The sequence below is a fragment of the Linepithema humile genome, chromosome 5 (assembly GCF_040581485.1).
Source record: "Linepithema humile isolate Giens D197 chromosome 5, Lhum_UNIL_v1.0, whole genome shotgun sequence".
Lineage (NCBI taxonomy): Eukaryota > Metazoa > Arthropoda > Insecta > Hymenoptera > Formicidae > Linepithema > Linepithema humile.
This window is the reverse complement of record NC_090132.1, coordinates 27,204,616-27,210,615: the sequence shown is the minus strand read 5'-3', so window position 1 is coordinate 27,210,615 and position 6,000 is coordinate 27,204,616. Positions and strand designations below refer to the sequence as shown.

The 6,000-nt window shown below is 35.8% G+C and overlaps 1 protein-coding gene across 2 annotated transcripts in view; it reads left to right on the top strand.

Moving 5' to 3' along the window:
* Positions 1-1,143: 1,143 nt before the first annotated feature.
* The window catches only part of LOC105667419 (MDS1 and EVI1 complex locus protein EVI1-A), a 114,055-nt gene continuing 109,198 nt past the window's right edge, over positions 1,144-6,000 (top strand). Inside the window, exons 1-2 of one of the 2 annotated variants that reach the window (XM_012359211.2) lie at positions 1,144-1,580; positions 1,652-1,690. The gene's annotated coding sequence lies outside the window, so the exon portion shown is untranslated. Of the gene's footprint in view, positions 1,581-1,641; positions 1,691-6,000 lie in introns of those variants that run through there. The other variant, XM_067355976.1, reaches the window with a different exon arrangement.

The following is a 6,000-nucleotide window of genomic DNA, read 5'->3' as shown; positions in this document are numbered from 1 at the left end:
ATTTTATAATATTTAATAAATTATATAATTGTATCATCAACTTTGTGTATAAAATAATAAACAAATAATTTTGTACTCACCAGCTAAGAATTATAATGTTCTTCATCCGCTGCAGATTCTATCTCGGATTACTCTTTATTTGTTCCCTCCAAGAATATCAGATACCTAGAAATAATCAGAAATTAGCACTTACACTCACTAGCGAAGGAAAGTATATCCGCATCAACCCGAATCACGTCGCGCATTTGCCACGCCGCGGTTCACGAAACGCAAACGCGAGATGGAAACGCACTTTGTACCGCGACGCACCAATGCGTATAATTGATTATGTTAAAAAAAAAGACAACGGCTGGTCTGCTTTAAAAGAAATAAAACAGTTTAGAGAATTTATAAAAAAAGGAACAGATTAATTGGTTTAAAAATATATATCAATCATAGGTGAATTATTCAGCGGTTGCGTATTTTTTGAACATAACCTTATAACCAATAACTCATAATCAGAACAAACGAGACGAATGAAGACGATTCTGGCAATCAGATAAAGACAAAAAATCAATCTTTTGTTCCAATATCAATAAATCAATATTTTCAACATGAGTCACAACAATTTTCAATATACTCCGTTGAATAAAATGTATCATGCCTCTGTAACGTATTTTTGACATTGAACTTTGTACTCATTGACAATAAGACTATTCTGCCAGAATTCGCGGCCTGATTGTCACACGATCGACACCTTGTTAATTGCAAACGTACGTGGCAAATTATTTGTTTCGGCATTCGCCCGTTACTTTAATCGGCACTCCCGACAAAAATTAATACTCCTGATATATTTTTAATTGATGAAATATTCAATTAACCGTTAAACGTTCGCGTTCAAAGTTTCTAAATGATGTGACATATTCATCTAATAAAGATTGTCATGGTCATCAAAAGGTGGCGCGAGTTAATGTCAAATATATCGGTGGTCGATATTGAAAAAAAGTCAACCCGCTCACTGCATCTCAAAAATTACAGATTCAAGAAATGTGTTATCCTGTGGTATGTCAAGCGCAACCGCTAGGTATTGACCGGAGGGTGGCGCTAGAAATGGCAAAATATAGGCGCCGTTTGCGTAGCGTCAAGTCCGCCATTTTATCTATCAAAAATCCATGACAAATGTGAATTCTTGTGGAGTTTGCCGATTAGAGTGGTAGAAGTGAATCATTTATCGTGGATATTCACGATTGATAGCGATTTGTTGGTCGTTCAGTGCTGCGTGGTATAAGTTCAAAGTAGTTACAGTTTCAGTGAGTACAATGAGTATTTTGATGTCACAAACACGCGAACATTTTCTTTCAACATAACCAAAATTGAAGTTATTAAGAATACATAGACGCATCGTGGCTTTTTATCTCGTGTTTGCATTTCGCTAACTACAACGTGGTAAGTTTGATGATTCCATGTAAGTCTCGCGTAAGTGAAGTTTAGTGGTGAGTGTAAGTGTAAGTGTGGATTTCTGTGTGATATTCATCTTGGATCGGAAGAGCAATCTATGACGGAATACGTAGTGGATGGAGCAAATTTCAATATCCTAACTGGTAAATATAATTGTGCATACAATATATACAAATTCATGATAATTAATATATATATGTATCAATTTTTTCAGGTACAGCTGAAGGCGTGCTTTGTTAGGATGCAACGACCGGTGAGTAAATGTATATAAATTTTTTTAAGTACTGTTGAAGACGTTGGTACTTTGCTAGGATTAGTGAGTTTATTCATTAAACTTGCATAAGTGCTATCAGGTATCTACATTAATAATTATTATTATATTATTACACATTAATAACACATTAATAATATATTAATAATTATTATCATATTTTTGCGATAAAAAATTTATCATACATTTATTCTAACATTTTTCTATATTATACTAGTAATCTTTTTTGAAACAATTAATTTGTTTGATCTTTAAAGTCATTTAGACTAGTAAATAATAGCATACAATCTTTGAGACTCTGCTTGTTCGTTTCCAATGATGAAATCTTGACAGTATTTGGCAAGAAGTGTTAAAATGATTTGTTTGAAAATTACAGAAATCCGCGTTGAACTTTTTTCGATTGTGCAATGCACACATAAAGGTAATAAGTATCAGAAACAGTTGTGTCAGGCTGACTCGTAGAGCAATTTGTAAAGTAATTTTACAAACGCCTGCGTCTTGTTCTTACACCATTCGACACTTTATTTTCTATTAACCCTTGCTTAAGTCCTTTGTACAAGAGTACGACATATCGGGGCATTCATTCTTAGAATCCTTCAAAAATACCGAAGCTCGCCAAGAACGCCGTAAGACCGTGAACCGAGATAGGTAATTGGAGGCGTGGTGTGTAAATCTTATAATGTCAGATGAGAAACATTCTCCAACAGTGTATACGTCACAGATATTCCGAATATCTATTATATAAAAAGAAATGATTTTTAATCTGTACAATTATTTACGTGAAATTGCTGCTAGATTAATTCATAATTAACTTGTGGCTTGTGGAGACTTGTAAAATAAGACACGGCGATTTGTCGTTTCCGGCAGACGTTGCAGTCATGAAGTGATAAATCTAATAATAACGCTTCGATAGATATTACAACATTTTGAAGCCGCGCGAAAGTGAAAGTAAAGTATTAACACATTATCCGCTTCATAGAACAATTAGCACATTATGTTATATTCGACATTATAATCTTGAAAACATTTTTTTAAAAACAGTAATAAATATAACTGAATTTTAAATATCGCTCCACGTGCACGCCAGCACGTGCCCGATGCGTCAGATGCGTTGAATTAAATTTGTTGCTTTCTCTAAAAATTATATTTAATTGCTAATCGCGAATTTTACGATAAATTTAACTTTCAAGCTAATTATTGTCTTGTGAATTATTTACCAATTCAAGTCACTAAAATTCGGTCAATTTTTACTTCAACTTATTGATCTTTTTCTGTTACAATCGCTAATAACTAATGCCATATAAAAATATGCCGTTGTGTGTCAAATTATTTCGTGAAGAGCTGCATGATATTTCGCCTCATCGTACGTTTAATTAATCTGTAACGAGCAATTACACGAAACTGGGTTCTGCGTCGAAAAAAGCCCAACATCGTGATCGGCTATGAAGCGTCTACGGTCCCGCGAACAACGAGAATCATGACGAAGCAGCGTAATATAATATTTTGAGCATGATGCGGTGAGTCATGATGAAATGTACGGATAATGATTGGTACGTTAATGTCTGTCTGGAGTTAGAACCAATTAGGTCGCGAGGAGTCTAGACGAGCGCTATTTTTTTCCTTTTCATCGACGAGAGTCAAGTTTCGATTGCAACATCCGAAGACACTCGAATGCTCAATGTTGCAACAAAAACAACGAACATATTACCTTTAGCGTACGGAGAAAGTTATTTAATCTTCTCACGTGACTACTAAAAATTCAATGTTGAAGTTTGACGCGAGAGTAATAAATTACGTTTGACCTGATAGAAAAGCTATTACTGTAGATAATGGCGTACTTATTTTTGCAAATACTTACGAATCGCTGAAAAAATTAAATTCGAGACAGATTGGGAAAGTATCGTGTTTGCAGTACGTTATATTACTGACGACAGGCGTGGGAATTCGCTGATTTATTTATTGATTTATCCGTCAGAGTCGGCATCGTGCACATGGTGCTCCGTCAGATGCGACGGAAGCCGTAAGTCGATCTTCGCCGAGATCCTATCGTCTTCTCTCCCACGCGACGCGATTTCGTAGGACGGGGAGATTCCTTCCTTTCTCGTTCCACTCCTCGCCAGGAGACATTACGACCTGTGCTCGGAGGACCCGATATCACCTAACCGATGCAGGCGAGTCGGCCTTCTTCCTACACAATGTACACGTGACACCTTAGTCCGGGCAACGGTGGGCTGACCATTTTTTCCCTTAACTACTCGAGATTATCGCCTGACCGCAACAGTGTCGCCGGACAATTCCTGGTTCCTCGATTTGTGACTCACTACTTCGCCCTCGAGATATGGAGTGTTTCACGTTAACGTAGGTCGCTGAAAAAAAATATATCTGAGATTATATACAACTTGGAAAACGGTTGATTATTTCACGCTAAGTTATTTCCTCATCTAATTAGAATACTTAATTTAAGCAGCTACATCGTTCTGAAATCAAATTAAAATTATTTGTGTAAAGGCTTTCACTTTAACAAAATTTTTATTTGTTGATTATCTACTAAATTGTATATGTATGTTAATACATAAAATATTAATAGTATATAAATATTAATATAAATATTAATACTAAAAATTAGAAAAATATAGCATTGCATCTCATTTTTGCTGATTAACTTTATTTTTGTAACCATTTTTTTAGAAAAATTTCTATTTGTTTTTTTTTATTTTTTAGATGTTTAATGATAAAAATTGTAAAGAAGACAGCATTTAATCAAATTTTTCTAACGGTAAATTAACCATAAATTTCTTAAGACACCTGTCAGTGAAAAAAGACAGCAAGGTTTTCGGTGTACTGTACATAAAAATAAACGATGCGTGTTTAAAAGACCGGTTACAATGTATTTCGGATGTTATTATTTGTTCTGACAGTAAACGCTGTTACGTACGTATTCGAACAATGACCTTATCTCGCGATGAGATATAATATTACGATGCTCCGACATCTTCCGCGTTCCGACGAGCAGTCCTTTTGTTGTGCCCACGTTCGAACTCGACGATGACACGAGCAAGCCGACGATTTAATTAAATCGTTTCTCACCTACGACCTCCACCTTTGGAAACATCGTATAGCGCTATCATTAAGTCCGATGTACACTAACGGACGATGAATCACGCAAGCATGTATACCGTGTCAGTCTGCATGTGTGAGAGCCAAGAGTAATTACTGATCATCTTTCTAATAGATTGGTTTAAGGTCGCTGTTAGGATTCGATTGGTCGTGAGAAATCAGTTGTAATTAAAGTATAAATTGAATATTTATCCGCAAAACTAATAAATAATTTTTTTTACAGAAAATAGGATATTCTCGGATATAATTATATTCGGTATTACACAATATTCCAAAGTATAATTTCTTAAAATTAGAGCAATTCTAAATTTTTCATTTCCTTCGTTTCTGCATATTCTGCACACGAGACTCTTGCAAAAAATCTCGTATAACTTGTTTTAGCTTTGTACAGCATCATATGTTTATACCCACTTGTTAAAGCATCACTTATTCCGTCACGTTATAAGTCGCTTCGCGCTTGTGTTATTATAACCTTGTCATAATATTATTCCTACATTTCAAGCTCTAGGTATTTTCTTTAGTTCATCAGAGTATACGTGTATAATCTGATCTAACGCTATGATATATGCTCGCGAATGAAATGATCCGTCACACTGACGAAATTCCGAGCTACATATATTTTTCTCGAATAACTTGCATGGCCGGGAGGTCCGCGCTAGTCGACGAAGCGCCTTTCGAAACCGCGCGTCGGAGCTACGGGGCGACATTCTTTTCCATCGCTTCTGGAGCAAAGTGACCGCTTCTCTAGCTAGAAACTCTTGCCGTCTCCCTGCCATCGCGCTGGAATTTGCATTTAAACGCCTACCTTACGTAAGAGCGTGAGGCAAACGCGTTCAGGAAACATCGATGCGAGAGAATCGATTTGCTGCTCTCAGAAGTTGCTCTAAAAAATTGCAACGTGTCGATCGCTAGATCTGTAAAACCAATTCCCTGAAATGCGAATTTCTAATAAAACTTGTGCGGTATTTGATTATTAAAATTATTGTATGAACAAATATGGTCAAACTTTAGACAATTAAATGTTGCATTAGTTTTATAAAAATATGCATTTTACAGTGCCAGCTACGCAGACCTCCGATCGCTATTAATCTGCGTTGGCTTAAATTATCGTCGTGCCAAAATTGACGGATAGTACACGAAGATCGCGACATGACATAGAGAAACTACATATTGTT